Genomic DNA, 15,788 nt, shown 5'->3' on the forward strand with positions numbered 1-15,788 from the left:
TAAAAGGTTGGATTAATAATAAAAATAAGAATAAAATTTTGAGAGTGGAATTAATAATAATAGTAATAATAAGATTAATGATAAGATTTTAAAAGGTTGGATTAATAATAAAAATAAGAATAAGATTTTGAAAGATTGAATTAATAATAATAACAATAAGATTTTGAAAGTGTGAATTAATAATAATAATAATAATAATAAGATTTGGAGAGTTTGAAATAATAATAATAAGAGATGAACTTTAGGAGGTTAAACTGCGAGAATATAGATTTTAATGATAATAATAATAATAATAACAATAATGACAATAATAACAATAATGACAATAGTAATAATGATAATAGTAATAATAATAGAAATGATAATAATGGTAATAATAATAATAATAGGATTTTGAAAAAACTGAATTAACAATAATAATAATAATAATAATAATAATAATAATAATAAGATTCGAAAAATTGAACAAATAATAATAATGACAATGATAATAATAATAATAATGGTAATAATAATAATAATTGATAATAATAATAGCAATAATAATAATTAATATTGATGATATCCGTTAATAATAATAATGATAATAATTCGTTAATAATAATAATCCGTTGACAATAATAATAATAATAATAATAATAATAATAATAATAATAATGGTAATGATAATAATCAATAATAATAATAATAATAATAATAATAATAATAATAATAATAATAATAATAATAATAATAATAATAACAATAATAATAATAATAATAACAATAATTAATTAATAATAATAACAATAATAATAATAATAATAACAATAATTAATTAATAATGGTAATAATAATAATAATTAATAATAATAATGATAACAATAATAATAATAGTTAATAATGGTAATGATAATAATAATTAATAATAATAATAATAATAATAATAACAATAATAATAATAATAATAATAGTAATAATAATAATTATTATGGTAATGATAATAATCAATAATAATAATAATAATAATAATCCATCAAGCCCAAGTCCATAAGCCCAAACCCACTAATAAGCTCCATCTTCATCAAGCCCAATCCATTAAGCCCAAGTCCATGTCCTATTTATTAAAAAAAAAGCCCAAGTCCATCAAGCCCAAGTCCATCAAGCTCAAGCCCAAATCGTCATCTTCTTCCTTGCTTGTTCCTTTCCCTCCGCGTCTGGCTTCAGCACGATCACCACCTCCCCGCGGCGGCAGCGGCGACGCCAGCCAGCACCAGCACCAGCCAGCACCAACACCAGCCAGTAGCCAACACCAGCCAGCTTCGAAAAATTTTCGGAATCCTCTTGAGCGCCAGAAAAACTCATTTCTCCTCTCTTACAGTCCTGAACACAGGCTCATATGAAAACCAATGACCATGCCAATCCAAACCCTTATTTTCGGTCCAAATACATTCATGACCATCATCATCCAAATTAGGTGCAGCCAAAGTTTTCTTAAAGAATGATACACAGTCCAAAGCCATTCACAGTTAAGCACATGCGAGCATAAAAGCGCAAGGGATGAAATGGCTAAAACAGAGCAAATATAAGAGACTCAAGAAACTATCAGGCACAACCTCGTTTCATGAGTGATGAACAAAATGGCAGCTGGTGGAATGAGCATTAAGCTTTTAGGTATTTAATCAAACATCAAACTCGAAGAAAGCAAAAGCATACCTCAGTCATTTGAGGGAGAAAACAGAGAAAACCAGAGAAAAGGCAAAGCGAAGCACATATCTTAACAAACCCATTAAACCATGCCTAAGCACGATGATGTCAAAAGAGGAAAATAAAGAAAATGCGGAGTGAAAGTGCTCATAATCGCCATACCTGAATCCTCAAGTGAAGATCATACAACTTGCCTTCTACTCGCTCTTTTCCTCTCTGTTTTTTTCTCTTCAGGAAACCATCCGCCCTCCTCACAACCTTTTTCTTTTCTTCTTCAGAAAAACCTCTCCCCTTTTTCATCCCGATGTCCCCTGTTTCTATCTTCCTTGGCAAGCCACTACTTGCCCTCCTGTTCCCCGTCCCATCTGGCCACCTTCTCAGCCTATCTAGCTGCCCGAGAGCAGCCCACTTCAGAGGTCTTCCGAAAACCACAAAAAAAATAATAATGATGAAAAAGAGCTCCAGCTCCTCGGGGGGGTCTACACATTTGTTGAAGTTTTCTTCAATATCTTCGAGTTTCCATCAAGTTTTATCTTTCCGATTTTTTTTTAATATATCGATATATCCATAAAATTCAACTATTAATATATTTATAAAAACAATATTTTCATCTTCACTCTTGCGCTTCTTTATACTCATGATTAGACTTTCACAAAATGTACAAAAATTTTCGTTCCAAGCTTAATTGCCTGGTAAAAAGTCTTTTTGAATGAAAAACGTAGTAAAGAATTAGGCATGACCAAATGGAATGCAAAATTAGTAACAATTAAAGCATCTGCAATGATAAATGATAGGTTTGTTGTTTGTCATTTCCGTTGATTGACGAATGTATCACTGAGGAGGGCTTTTTATTTTATAAAATCTCAAGTTCAATCTTATGAACGTTTTTTATCGTGATGTAGAATTGCGAATTAAGAATAATCATGAGTCTTGACATGTTCAATTTCAACAAGCATAAGCAACAAGCAATAACTAGAAATTAAAAATTAAAAATCACTGAACACTAAAATACAATCTGGTCCATGACATCATGAACCCCCCAAAAGAAGTGGGAAAAGCCAGAACATAGTAACTACTGGCTTGTAGAATAGCAAACAAGACCACCTTCTACTAGTGTCATAACACGACATCAGCAAGACACTGGTGAATCCTTTCATACAATCTGTGGTTAAAACTTAAACCAACCTGACAAACAACCATACAGCCCGTAAATGAGTAGAGGCACAGGTCACAATAATGGCGTCATCAATCTTCTCATTCATCAGAATGATCAGATTCATCGGAATCCTCCTGAGATATCACTGCTGATCCTTGTTCCTCATCATCTTCTTCGCTTATCCTCACGGCTCTATTAGCAGTCATCTTGGTCGGTGCTGCAATTTTGCTTGCCCTCTGTGAGCGTGTGTTTATTGCGCCAGTAACCTTAGGAACAAAAGAAGTGGGTGACAGTTCTTCAGAGGAAGACTCTTGATTTCTTACTCCTCGCCTGGTACGAGCAGGCCTGCTCGAGAATGAGACTGGTGTTGGTTGTATTTCCATGGAATCATCCACATCAAAGTTCAAATCAAGCTCTAACCTTCCTAGAATATGCATTGATGGGGAAAACATTGTTACTAGGCGATAACTACAAAAGCAAAACAGAATTTAGAGTCAAAAAAGAACAGTCCATCTAAAACCTTCATTTCTTATCATTGTTGTAACAGATACTATAGTAACTGGAACTGCCACTGAGACAGCCAAAACAAAATAAACTTCCAGCTGAGTGTGGTTATTCCATAGGGTCAGATTTAGGAAATGGTTCAAAAAGAAATACCAGCTCTTTGTTTAAGTTGCCATTGATGTTGAACTAATACCACAATGCCAACCATGGAATACAGCCAACAATTTGTTGCAGGAAGTGATTCCTCCTATGAATTGTTGGTCTGTCTTCTCAAACTGGAAGTTAAAAGAAGCTTTTGGCACCAGTTCCATGGTTTTCCAATTATGCAGCCTAAACATCAGTTCAAAGTCTACTTATGAGAAGGAAGAATTTTACCCAAAATACAATTTGCCTGCTCTTGGGATAATTCCTGATCAGGTTCTCTATCTATTGCCTTGAGACGTTCAGCCGTCCACTTCAACTCTTTTACAACCTCACATTCTGCAAATGCAGATTCAGCTACACGATTTAAAAGCCTCCTCGTTAACTTATTGCCCCTTGTTCCGATAACCAGAAATGAAGCAACACAAGTACTCTACATAGTGCTGAGACATAGGATTTCTGGGCAGTTGTCTTCTTTACATGAAAACTTACCACCTAAATAAAACATCCAAACGGAAACAATATAGGCCCATTATATCAAAGTATCCTTTGCACAGAATTTACATCAAGACTAGGTACACCATGGTAACCAACTACAACTCACCCATTCCCAATAGAGCATGGATCTATCTGGGTCCACTGTTTGATGCCAGATTACAATATTAATGAGATTACAACTCATTCCAAAATAACAAAATGAGCTTTTATAAAATGCAAATTAAAATTAAAGATACAATAGCCACAATTTTCTATTTTTTCTCTTTATTTTATCTGTAGTTTTTTAATATCAAATTTTCTCTTAAGGTATTGATATATTTCTCAATTTCTCATTATCTCCATCTATCCAAAGTGTATTGTCCATATCATAGTTGTTAACTTGTAAAACATGTCATGTATTGTTTTTCTATTTTTTTTAATCATGTAACATATCGTATAATGTATCGTAAGTTTTTTTATATGGAAAAAAATAAATAGAAAATATTATTTATGTGTGAATATCTATTAAAAGTATGGAGTATAGAAGATAGTAAGATCTGCAGGGTTAAACCATATTATATGCTATGAAAACATTGAATGCTAAAGTTTTGACAAGTTCAAATTAACAAAATATAACTTTAATGTATAGATTCATCAAATAAATCCACAAAAATAAATTTTTTCAATTTTTAACTATGATTTTTAATTCCAAATTCTAACTAGGCATATGCATTTATTGTGTTGTTAATTGATATATATATATATATATGTGCCTTTATATGTCATCTTCAAAGTTCTAGTTTTTCAAGTTCATCATCATTCCTTTTCCACCAAAAAAGAAATACAAAAAAAAAAACTAATATATTAAGTAAAAAAATTTATTCACTAATCACGATCATTTTCATTGTCACCATTCAAACCAATTAAATGAAAATTCTCCAATATGCATTGTAAAATTAAACTTACTTGACTTCTAGTATAGCATCTAACAATAAGAATGCAACGTTTCATATAAGATTATTTTATTATTTCTCCTTTTTACGATCAATTTTTAATCTTTTAGTATATTTTAAACAATTAATATAATAAATTCTTTTAACAAAAAAAAACTAATTTGATTTAAAAAAAAAATTATAGAAAATAGTTGAAAATGTATGTATCATTGTATCGTAATATCACGTATTTTATTGTGTATTATATATGTATGATAAAATACACTTTAAAAGAAGATACAAATTGTGATATGCATCGATTTCCATAAAAAAAAGCATCGTTCATTGTATTGTATCATGTATCATAAGTTTTTACGTATCGTGTACTGTAAGTTTTTAACAACTATGGTCCATATACATTCCTGATGTCTTTATCCAAATTTTCCACTTTTTCGTCCTTGATTCCTACTATCTTCATAAATTAAACATCATAACATCCATAAGGAAGATACTAGTCACAGGTTAAAAACATAGCACAAAGTGTGAGGATTGAAATATTCAACTCCTTGCCATCTTTCATAGTCAAGAAATATCCATAAGCCAAGTGAATCTCACAGTTTTAAACTCTTACCTCTGCAGCTATGCGGATGGCAAGACCCTCCTCCCCACATTCAAAATCAAGTGAAGGCTCTGAAAAACCATCAAGCACTTCAGGCAGTTCATTATTTTGGTTTTCATTCTGTTTTTTAGTCTCTTTTGCATATAAGGGAGCTTGCATCATTTGCAGCATAAAACGTGATGCCTGAACTGCAAGCTTACGCATATTAGACACCATAAAAGGAGATCCCCCTGCACTGGTATTGATCCCTGGCCACATTGAACGCATGACAGGCATGAAAGATTTGGATATACATTTCTGCATTTAAAGAATAAGAAGAAAAAAAGGTTGAAAAATTAAATTAGAAAAAGGGCCATTAACAAGTACAACCAATGCCATGTGTAGTAATATGCCAGATACAAATATAAGAGACATCACATCCTGGAATCCATGTTACTTACCTTGTGATCGGCTGAGAGTGATGGGTCTCAAAGAATACGGATAGGCACCGTTTCAACCTGGTCAAGCCCTCAAAAAGATATCAATACAAATGACTAAATAAAAAAGAATTAAGAATCAGATATAGGAAGCCACAAAGTAACCCACCTCTGCAGTTCTTTAGTTTCATTACTGAAATATAGGATTATAAGCTTGCTCAAGAATGAAGGATGTAATGAAGCAGGTATGCTTGGATAGTTCTCACTCAGAAGAAGAATCTTTGCAAACCCCTCCCCTAGGATAGCTTGAACTGACTCATTCTCATCCATATCTACAGATTTGATCCAATCATTTACGTTGAGTCCGGCATATAACAGATCAAGCAATTCAACATTCCAATCCTCATTCATATCACACAAATTAACAGGACTAAAGGTCATCTTATTTTCATGAACCAGTGATGAGAGCTCCAGCCCCATTGCTCTATCTACCTCCTGGGGACCATGCCACATTCCAAAATCAATCAATGCCTTACAAGCCACAATACTAATTGAAGAAGGGCCCTTAATAAAACAAAACCTCAACTGTTTTACTAGTTCCACACTTGGCTTCCTCTCCAGCAACCCAAAAAGGCCAAGACACCTGGTAGCAACCCTCCGCACATCCAAGTGAACATGCTTTGCCTGCATTTCATAGTCCATATAAATGTTTAATACCTTCCATAAGAAAAGGAGGATTGAGAAAGATATAGCTCAGTGCAAGTAACGATCCAAAAAACTGTTTCACTGAATTCATACCCCTGGAAGCAATAGGGATTGCAGTAGCTCATCAGGTTCAATGGATTTCCCTTGCATCCAACGGAATGATTTAGCATTTTCCAAGAGAAGGCCAGTCACAGAAAGGCAGTGCATCCAGTGCAGGAAATCTGCTGTTCTCTCCCTACAAGGCTGAGCAAGCTCCTCTACAACGCCAAGAAGAACTTCTTCAAATTCACCAGCGGCAGCATGGACTTTCCTTGCCAACCCTGACACTGCATCAGCCCACTCTCGGTCACCACCAAGATTTACCCCATCTCCCATGACAACTTTGTTCCCATCTTCATCCACTTCATATTCAATAGGCTTGCGCAATAGTTCCTGCACAAAACCACTGGCAACCTTCCTGTTTGTAGCATCAGAGAAATCGAGCATAGCACCAAGCAATAGTAGCTGCCGAGATGCAAAACAATAATTTGATCCTGAAATTATCAGATAGTAGAACATTGTAAAGCTAAATAAAAAATAAGAACTAATGCTTTGTTTGGGGAGCATTTTCCAAAATTGTTTTTCAAAAATAGTTCTGAAAAAACAGTTTTTGAAAATTGTTCTCTTATATTTTATATAACAAAAGTTTATTTGAGAATTTAAAATCTTCTTAACTTGTTTTTTATATTTTTAAATATGTTTTACAAATAACTTTTATATATATTGCTTCATTTTTAATCATTCTTTATATCTATATAATTAACTTTTAAAACAACCTTAAAAAAAAAAAGTGAAAACTACTAAAAACAACTAAGGCTCTGTTTGAAAAGTGTTTTCGAAGATTATTTTTTAGAACAATTTTTTTGAAACTATTCTCTAATGTTTTGTAGAACAAAAGTCTGTTTGGAAAGCTAAAATGTTTTTAACATGTTTTCTATGTTTTAAAAATAACTTTTATACATATTGCTTTATTTTTAATCATTCTCCATATTATATAATTGTTTTTTAAAACCCTTAGAAAACAAATGAAAACAATTAAAAAATGCTTTCTAAAAATACCATGTTTTCTATTTTAAACAAAACTATTTTTTGTTCATAAGAACCGAAAACTGTTTTCTTTTTATAAGAATAAAAAATTGTTTTCTATTTTCTAATTGTCAAATGTGTTTTCCTTTTTTTTTTTTTTTAGAGAACAAAAAATTGTTTTCAAAAACAGTTACTGAACAAAGCCTAAAAAATATTCTTTAAAAACACCATGTTTTATATTTTTTACGAACAAAAATTATTTTCTGGGTTTTAGATGTCAAAGATGTTTTCATGATTTTTTATTCTGAAAAATAAAAAACTATTTCCAAAAAACTGTTTTAAAACTGGTTTTAATTTGTTTTCTGTTTTTAAGAATAAAAACTATTTTCTATTTTCTAATTTTCAAACATATTCCTATTTTTTTTCTAAAGAACTAAAAACTGTTTTGAAAATAGTTAGCGAACAGGGTTTAAAAGATGTTCTCTAAAAACAACATATTTTCTATTTTTATGAACAGAAAATTCTTTTTTGGTTTTTAGATGTCAAACATGTTTTCCTAATTTTTCATTCTGAAAAACAAAAAATTATTTTAAAAAACAATTACCAAATAGAGCCTAAAATGTTAAGCTCAAATCAACCATATGAACTACACCCACCAGCATCAAGATGAGCTTTGACCAATTCTACATAGTCAGAAACCATTGCAGGAAGAACTCTCTCTGGAAAGTCATTATTGTCTGATGCTTCTGCTGCATACACTGCTGCTTTGGTACCCATTGTTGCAGCAGCATCAGAGCCTCTTTCCTGCTCAAACATTCATTAAATCCTCAGATAATTGAGATGATGTGTAGGTAACTTGAACCTCAGTATGAGTAACTTCCAGCCTAGTAATTGAATTACATGGTGACACTCACTAGATGTCAAATAGCAAACCAGGAACATTATAATGTGTTCCCAACCAGTTATGCATGTGATTAACCTTCAATTGGCATGTTTTGTTATAAAAATGCGGTAAAGACGTTTTCAAGCATTAATACCATGCCTACCAAGAAAACAAAAAGATTCCCAAGAAATAGAATAAGTAATAAACCTTGCTTCTTGCAAGAGGTTTCTTAAAAATGTTTCCTACAAAACTCTTAGTATTAATGCAAAGATTTTAAAAAAATTAAATTGAACAGCTTACTTGTGCTTTCATCTGCAAATTCCTACATACGGTTTTCCAATAAAGAGCAACCTCTGCTTCCATTAGTTGGATTCTTGGATGCAGTGGCCTGATTCTCCTGAAATAAATATGCATAAAACATTAAGATGCTGCAAACTGAAAGTTATGCTTAGATAATCAAACTGAAAGCCATGTTTTAAAAGGCTATCAAGCCTCGAGCCGAGGCTCTACAAATTAGCCTTGAGGCTATAGCCTCAGTTAAGGTAATTGAAGCTCAAGCCTCACCCTATCAAGGCTTATAGCTTTGAGGCTACAGCCTCAAGGTGGTTGAGACCTAAGCCTCAAATATCCAAAGGCTTTTCGACCTTTATTGGCTTTTGATACATATTTTATAAAAGGCTTTAGTCTCAATATTCAATGAGTTTTAATGGGTTCTATCATCTATGCTTTTGTTTATATAAATTTCCTGAATTATATATCAAGTCCCTACTTGGTTAAACCTTTTACAAAATAAAGGTTTACTTAACTTTCAGTTAACTTTTAAAATGGAAGGGAAAAAGAGTTTGAGAAGAATAAGGGAATTATTGACACTCTTAGTGGTTGATCTCATATATAATTTAATTATTGATAAATGAAAAAAGATACCACTACAATTGGTGGATGAAGAAGAAGAGGTATTGGTGAATATTAACACAAATGAGAGGGAGAATATAGCAATTGGATATTATTATAGTCCTTGGAGGATCCTAGTGATAGTAACAATAATGTTGAAAATGATTGGTAAAACCATGAGAGCTAAATTTTAGGAGAGAAAAAGGAATTAAACTAGAACTATTAACAATGAAAAATAATTAATTTTATCATTATGAAGTTTATGTCTTTTTTATTATTCAATTTATTGTGATGTTATGAGTAAGATGATAATTTTTCATTATTCATTTGTTTGAGGCTTAAGCCTCATTCTACCTCAAGGCTTACGTCTCGCCTCATTTAGGCAAAACACCTCAAAACCGCCTTTAGCCTTTAAAACATTGGATTAGAGTATTCAAAAGGTTCAAACATGTAACTTCCTCATTTGCAACCCAACCACTGCCACCTAAGTCAAGCCTTTAGGGCTCAATTACGCTATTATAATTATTATGTAACCATCAAGAAATTCCTTAATTTGACACAATGAACCTAATATTTAAGGTGAACATATAAGTAAAAACATCAATAAGGCACTTACTTTATAACAATATAAAACCAGGTGTTCAAAATCTTTAATCTTTAAAGAAATCTAGGTATGCATTATATATTTATGTATTACTCATACTGTCATACACCATATTATGTGAAAATCTTGTATCATAAAGTTGCTATGGAAATATAAGAAATGAAATTCTCTGCAAAATGTTTGGCAACTAGTATAAGAGTGGCAAAATGAATAACAAAAAAGGATATATCACATTTAGAAAAGGCCTTTATGAAATTCCAAGGTTTTTGTATCTCTTTCTTTTCTTCATTCTTCTCAAGTTTAACTTTGTTTGCAGTTGATATAACTGAGGTATCTCATTCCCCACCTTAACACCTAAAAACATGCAGCACTGATCCTTGTTATTTTCTGTGGTAGTTAACTAACTTGGGGTTATCCAACATTTGCAAATTTCTTCAGAACCCTCTTATCTTAGGTAAAAATTGTCAGGCAAAAGTTTCAAACAGATAAACTACCATCCTAAAATCTCTCTTGAGATTTTGTTCTTCTCTTCCTTAATGTTGTAATGTTCAATCCTTTTCTCAACCACCTAATACTACTTTACTGTCCCACTGCTCTCACAGAAATTTTCTCCCTCTCACAGCTTCTCTAAAAAAATGATCAATCTTATGTTGCATGCTAGGACCAAAGATAATGAGATTTATCACATTTCATCTGTTTTTCATTTTTTTTTTTTTTTTTTGAAACTAATGTTCATGATTTTCTTTATGTTGCATATAATAATCCATACATTATTTTTCCTTCTAAAAAAGGACAATCAGTGGTTGGAAGAAGATTTACTATTTCAACTCAAACAAGGCATTGTAAACTGTTTTTTTTTTTTAATGATTCTTTTATGTTATTCATGTTATTTGTCTAATTTAAGGAACCATAGTAGACATAACACTTTTTACAGGGATTTTTTTATCTTGTTCCTAATGCAACTTGAACATGGAACCCCACCATAGTAGAAATGTTTTGATTGTATTTTTCCAATTTCATGGTTTATTCTAAGTTGAGATAGGTTCTGAAGATATTTTTGAACAACTTACTAACATAAATGTAACATTACAAACACCACATCACATGTGCCCTCACTTCTACTCAGATTAAAAAAGTTATTACAACTCTTAAGAATCTTTATACTAGGCTGATTTATACAATCTCAATGTGGATTACCCTTGAAACATTATAATCCTAACCCTTAACACTACTTCAAGAGTTTACACAACTCACATAACCACTAAAGTATACAATCCTAAGAACGGTTTAAGAAGTAAAATAAATAATCAAAGCTTGAATAGAGAGTAAACTTTCAAGCTAATTAGCCATCCTAACCAAGTCAAATTAAATAATGAACCAGCTTGGTCTCTGCATGTGCTTGGATGCTCTTGCATCAAACACTCCAGTCACTATACACCGAAGGCATGCTTCAGTTAGCACAGTTTGACAATATTCTAGTGTACAATATGCCCAACCTAAAAGATATAGTATAGAAGACAATGGACTTGATGCACCTCACAATCTAAGTAAACAGTCATATTGCTCCCTAAGCTTTCTTTAAATCCATATTTGTTGATCATATTGATGTTTGAGGGAGGTATTTACTCGATTAGATCAGCTCATGCTGTCCCAGCCTTTCTTATCCATGAGTACACAGGCATTAGAATAGTTAATAGAGAGATAGAATTGAAAACAATTAAAGGGAAAAATTCTTTCTAACAAGTAAGAACAGCTATAAGTTCTTCCAACCTTCAATTTCATTGCTGGTTGATACTATGAACTGCCGAATACTTTGATCATCCTGCAATTGTATTGCCCCGGTTTTAGGAGAGCTTCCATTACAGATTCTCCAACCAATTCATAGGTTTCAACATCAAGATACTTGAGAAGCTCTATAGGGTCCCCATTGCAGCATTTAACAAGCCACTCATCCTTCAATAACTTCAGACACTCCTTTGTAACAGCTGCAGAACGATCAGTAAGTCCTCTCTGAAGAATAATTGTCCTAACTTTGATGCTACCAATGAAGCAAGATGAAAAGTAAATGTTAGATTAATGAAATACTAATATTGATGCAAGATAAAACGCTAAGGTTATAGTCACAATACCCCCAATCATAACTTTACATCTCTGCAACTACTAGATATTACCAAAAATAGTTTCAGTTACAGTTGAATGAAAGAAAATTTTGTATTGCAATCAAATAGAAAAATGGAAAAAGAAAGTCTATATGTCTACTTGTAATAATTTATATTAATCATCATTTACAATATTCAAGTTACAACTAATGTTGTGAGAAAATTTGAGAGGAAAAACTAAGAAGTGTGGAATATTTGCAGGGATAAGTCAAGTTACCTAAGACTTTGGAGAGGAAATTTATTAGCAAGAACGTAGTATGCTGCTTTGCGCACTACCTCACTCACGTCAAGGGTATGATCAAAGATTGCCACTGAAGTAGCATTTGAAGGTGGCAAAGATAATACTATCATTTTACGAACCTCCTGCAAACACACCACATCTGATACTATCTTAGCTATGTACCATAAAATAGCCAAGTACCAGCAAAGGTAATGCTATTGTTTTGGCAAAAGTTAATGTTACCATCTTAACAATGTACCAGAAAAAAAGAAAAAGAAAAAACATTAATTTCAAAAGTTCATTCAGGAGTGAAATTTTTTGTCAAAAATTTGTGCTTGATAGTATCCTTCAATCTTCCAAGAATGTATATACATAGACTGAATCCTCATTATAGTGATTTCAATTCCCATGAACTGGTTAGAGCACTCACAGCATTATGCTCTAAAGGCAGTGCTTCAAGGAATAAATCCAGGATATCACTGTTTTCAGAATCATTTGCAAAGCGTGCAAGAGCCCTAACTGCAAATGCACGGACTAAAGGAACCTTATCCCCCACACGCAGCTTCATGCATTCTATCACCTCATCCCAAAGTTCATTGCTTACTTCTGCATCATCCGGCAGTCACATTATAATCTATAAAATTAAGATATTCATTAAAAAAAAATGATTAAGAGAGAAGGACAGGGAGAAATTGGTTTGAAACAATAACTTCTCATCTAAAATCTTGGCTAGTTGAATCAAATTTTCAACATAAATTCAAATGAAGTGAGCCTCTACAGAAGCTTCTGAAAAAGTATTTTACAGACAGAAAAGATAAAAAAGACAAAGAAATTCAGGCATATGGCAGAAGCACTTCTCATTTCTAACAGAAGCATATCTCATTTTTCAAGTAAACTGAAACCCACTTGTTCAAAATAGATTGAGGCAGGAAAACCTTTGGAATCAATTTCTGTGATTAAAAAAAAAAAATCTAAGATCAATTTATTTGCCGATTTCATAGATTTAAAAAATGGCATTTTAAAATTTGAAGAATTTATCACAATCCAAATATAATAGGTTACTGAAAATGTTCAAAGTCCCAAAAAATAGGTTCCCTGATACTTGTCCAAATTTTTTAAAAGCCCAGCTAGAAACCAAAATGGATTTCCTCCATTTCGTTGGCAACCAAATGGGAAAAAACATGAACAAGTACCTCGGAAATCATCTGACAGGCCCGAAAGCGCGCAGTCCTGTTGCAGCAGTGGCAGCATTAAGGAGGAAGCGGAAGAATTCCTCCAAGAAAGCGGTGGTGAAGTCACATTTACTCGCAAAGGTTGCGATAAATCTGACCGTCCTCTCCGCGGAGTATGTGCGTCTGGGGAAAGCGAAAAGGGGGATTAGGGTTTTGGAAAAAGCGGAGAAGAAGAGGGAAGATGAGGCAGCGGATCGGAGGGTAGAGAGGTCTTTGAGCTTTCTGATGCGAGCGGCGTTTGAGGCTCCGCTTTCGTCTAAAACCCTAGCAATCTTCTGCATTACCGCCTTCTCTGCTTCCATGTCCACCACCATATCTTCTTCCTACTCCGTTTCTTAAATGCTTAAATGCCTTTTTGCATTTTGCTCCTCTTCACCTGTGCTTTTGAATTTTGAGGGGGAAGAGAATCCAAACCCAATCCTCAGAAGGCCATCGTTGGGCTTTGGCTTGGGCTTGGGCTTGGGCTTCCTAATGTGGTAAGCCAAAAGTTTGTTTAATCCTCTGATTCTGAATTAAGAGGTGAGAGGCATCTTTGGTGTACATGCATATGCAAACGTAAATGTAGGGGACAAGTCCCTGGTTGTCGCTCTCTCTCACCATCATCCCAAATAATGACAATGACAATAATAAAGTGTATTAAAATAGGGCTTGAATTATAACTAATTATTTTGAGATGAATGCATCCAGAGAAAGAGAGTGGATGTGATGTCAGGATTACAGCTCGTAAAAGAACAGACCTCCCATTAAATTATATTAAATTGAGTGGTTTTTATGTTTGATATTAAATAAATCATCTCTTTCCTACTTGCCCTCTCAACGCCCTTCGGGCGTCCTTTGCAGCTAGCAGTTCTAGTTCTAGATACTGTATTATTATTTATTAGACTAAGAGTGTATTTGATAATAATTTTAAAAAACGTTTCCAATTTTCTTAATATTTGAATAATAAAAATTTTTAAGAACTCATTTAACAGTAATTCTAATAGAAGTGTTTTTCTTAAAAGTGTTTCCTTCTGTAGTATTTTCTTAGAAAACATTTTTATAAGAATAAAAAAAAATGATTTTTTTTATAATATGTTGTATAAGTAAAAAAAAAAAACACTTTTAACATTAATAATTATCAAAATGGACATATATACATTTATATTGTTAAAAAAAACTAAAAATAATCTTTTTTTATGATTTAAATAAAAATTTACAAAAGAATTAGATTAATAAATAAATATCAATCATGATATAACAAATTATTTGATTATATATTAGTTTAAAATTAATAATTTTTTATCACTATAATAAATTTTTAAAATATTTACAAAAACATTTAAATCAATAAAAAAGAACATTGAATAAAAGATAATTTTCAAAATAAAACAATATATGATTACCTATTTATTTCTATAAAAAAAAACTTTTCTAATTAAAGTATATAAAAGACAAATGTTTCATAGCAAAAAAAAAAGGGAACATATCTTATAGAAATAATGAACTAACAAAAAATGTTAATGACTAAGATGAAATAAAAAAAAAAAAAAACAGAAGAACTACACATTAATAAATGAACAACAATACCAAATTTTATAAGAAGTTTACCACAAAGCTCATTTACTAGTCTCAATTTTTAGAGAAAGAAATATAAAAGTATCAAAAATGGCATAATGACTTTTCAATGCACACATAAAGCAAACCAACATCTCTTTCCTCCTGTCAACCAAACAACTAAACAATATTAGGTAACAAAAATATGTCTCCATATAAGAACAAGAAACACTCCAACCTTAAACATGTTTATGTTTAAGCCATGCAATCTGATCAATTGGGTCTTCTAATGCAACAAACATCTCTCTATTTTCCTTGACAACCATGATATCTGTGGCTTTCATATATAACTCAAAGTCATTCTTCACTTCAGGTATGCCACGTATGATTTTCATCACTTCAACAATGCTACAACCTGGCTTATCTCCTCTACATGAGATAGAAGACCTATTCTCCACAACACTACAAATGCACTCTAACTGGATAGCCACAAGCTCAAATTTGGTTTCATCTCTTTTCCTCTTTCTTTTTTCTTCATTCTTTTTTTCCATAGAAGGTTGAGTAG

General features: G+C 32.2%; 1 pseudogene; it reads right to left on the minus strand.

The window, feature by feature from the left end:
- Positions 1-2,629: 2,629 nt before the first annotated feature.
- On the minus strand, positions 2,630-14,030 carry LOC117917578 (annotated as a pseudogene).
- Positions 14,031-15,788: the final 1,758 nt, after the last annotated feature.

This window comes from Vitis riparia, chromosome 7, assembly GCF_004353265.1.
Source record: "Vitis riparia cultivar Riparia Gloire de Montpellier isolate 1030 chromosome 7, EGFV_Vit.rip_1.0, whole genome shotgun sequence".
Lineage (NCBI taxonomy): Eukaryota > Viridiplantae > Streptophyta > Magnoliopsida > Vitales > Vitaceae > Vitis > Vitis riparia.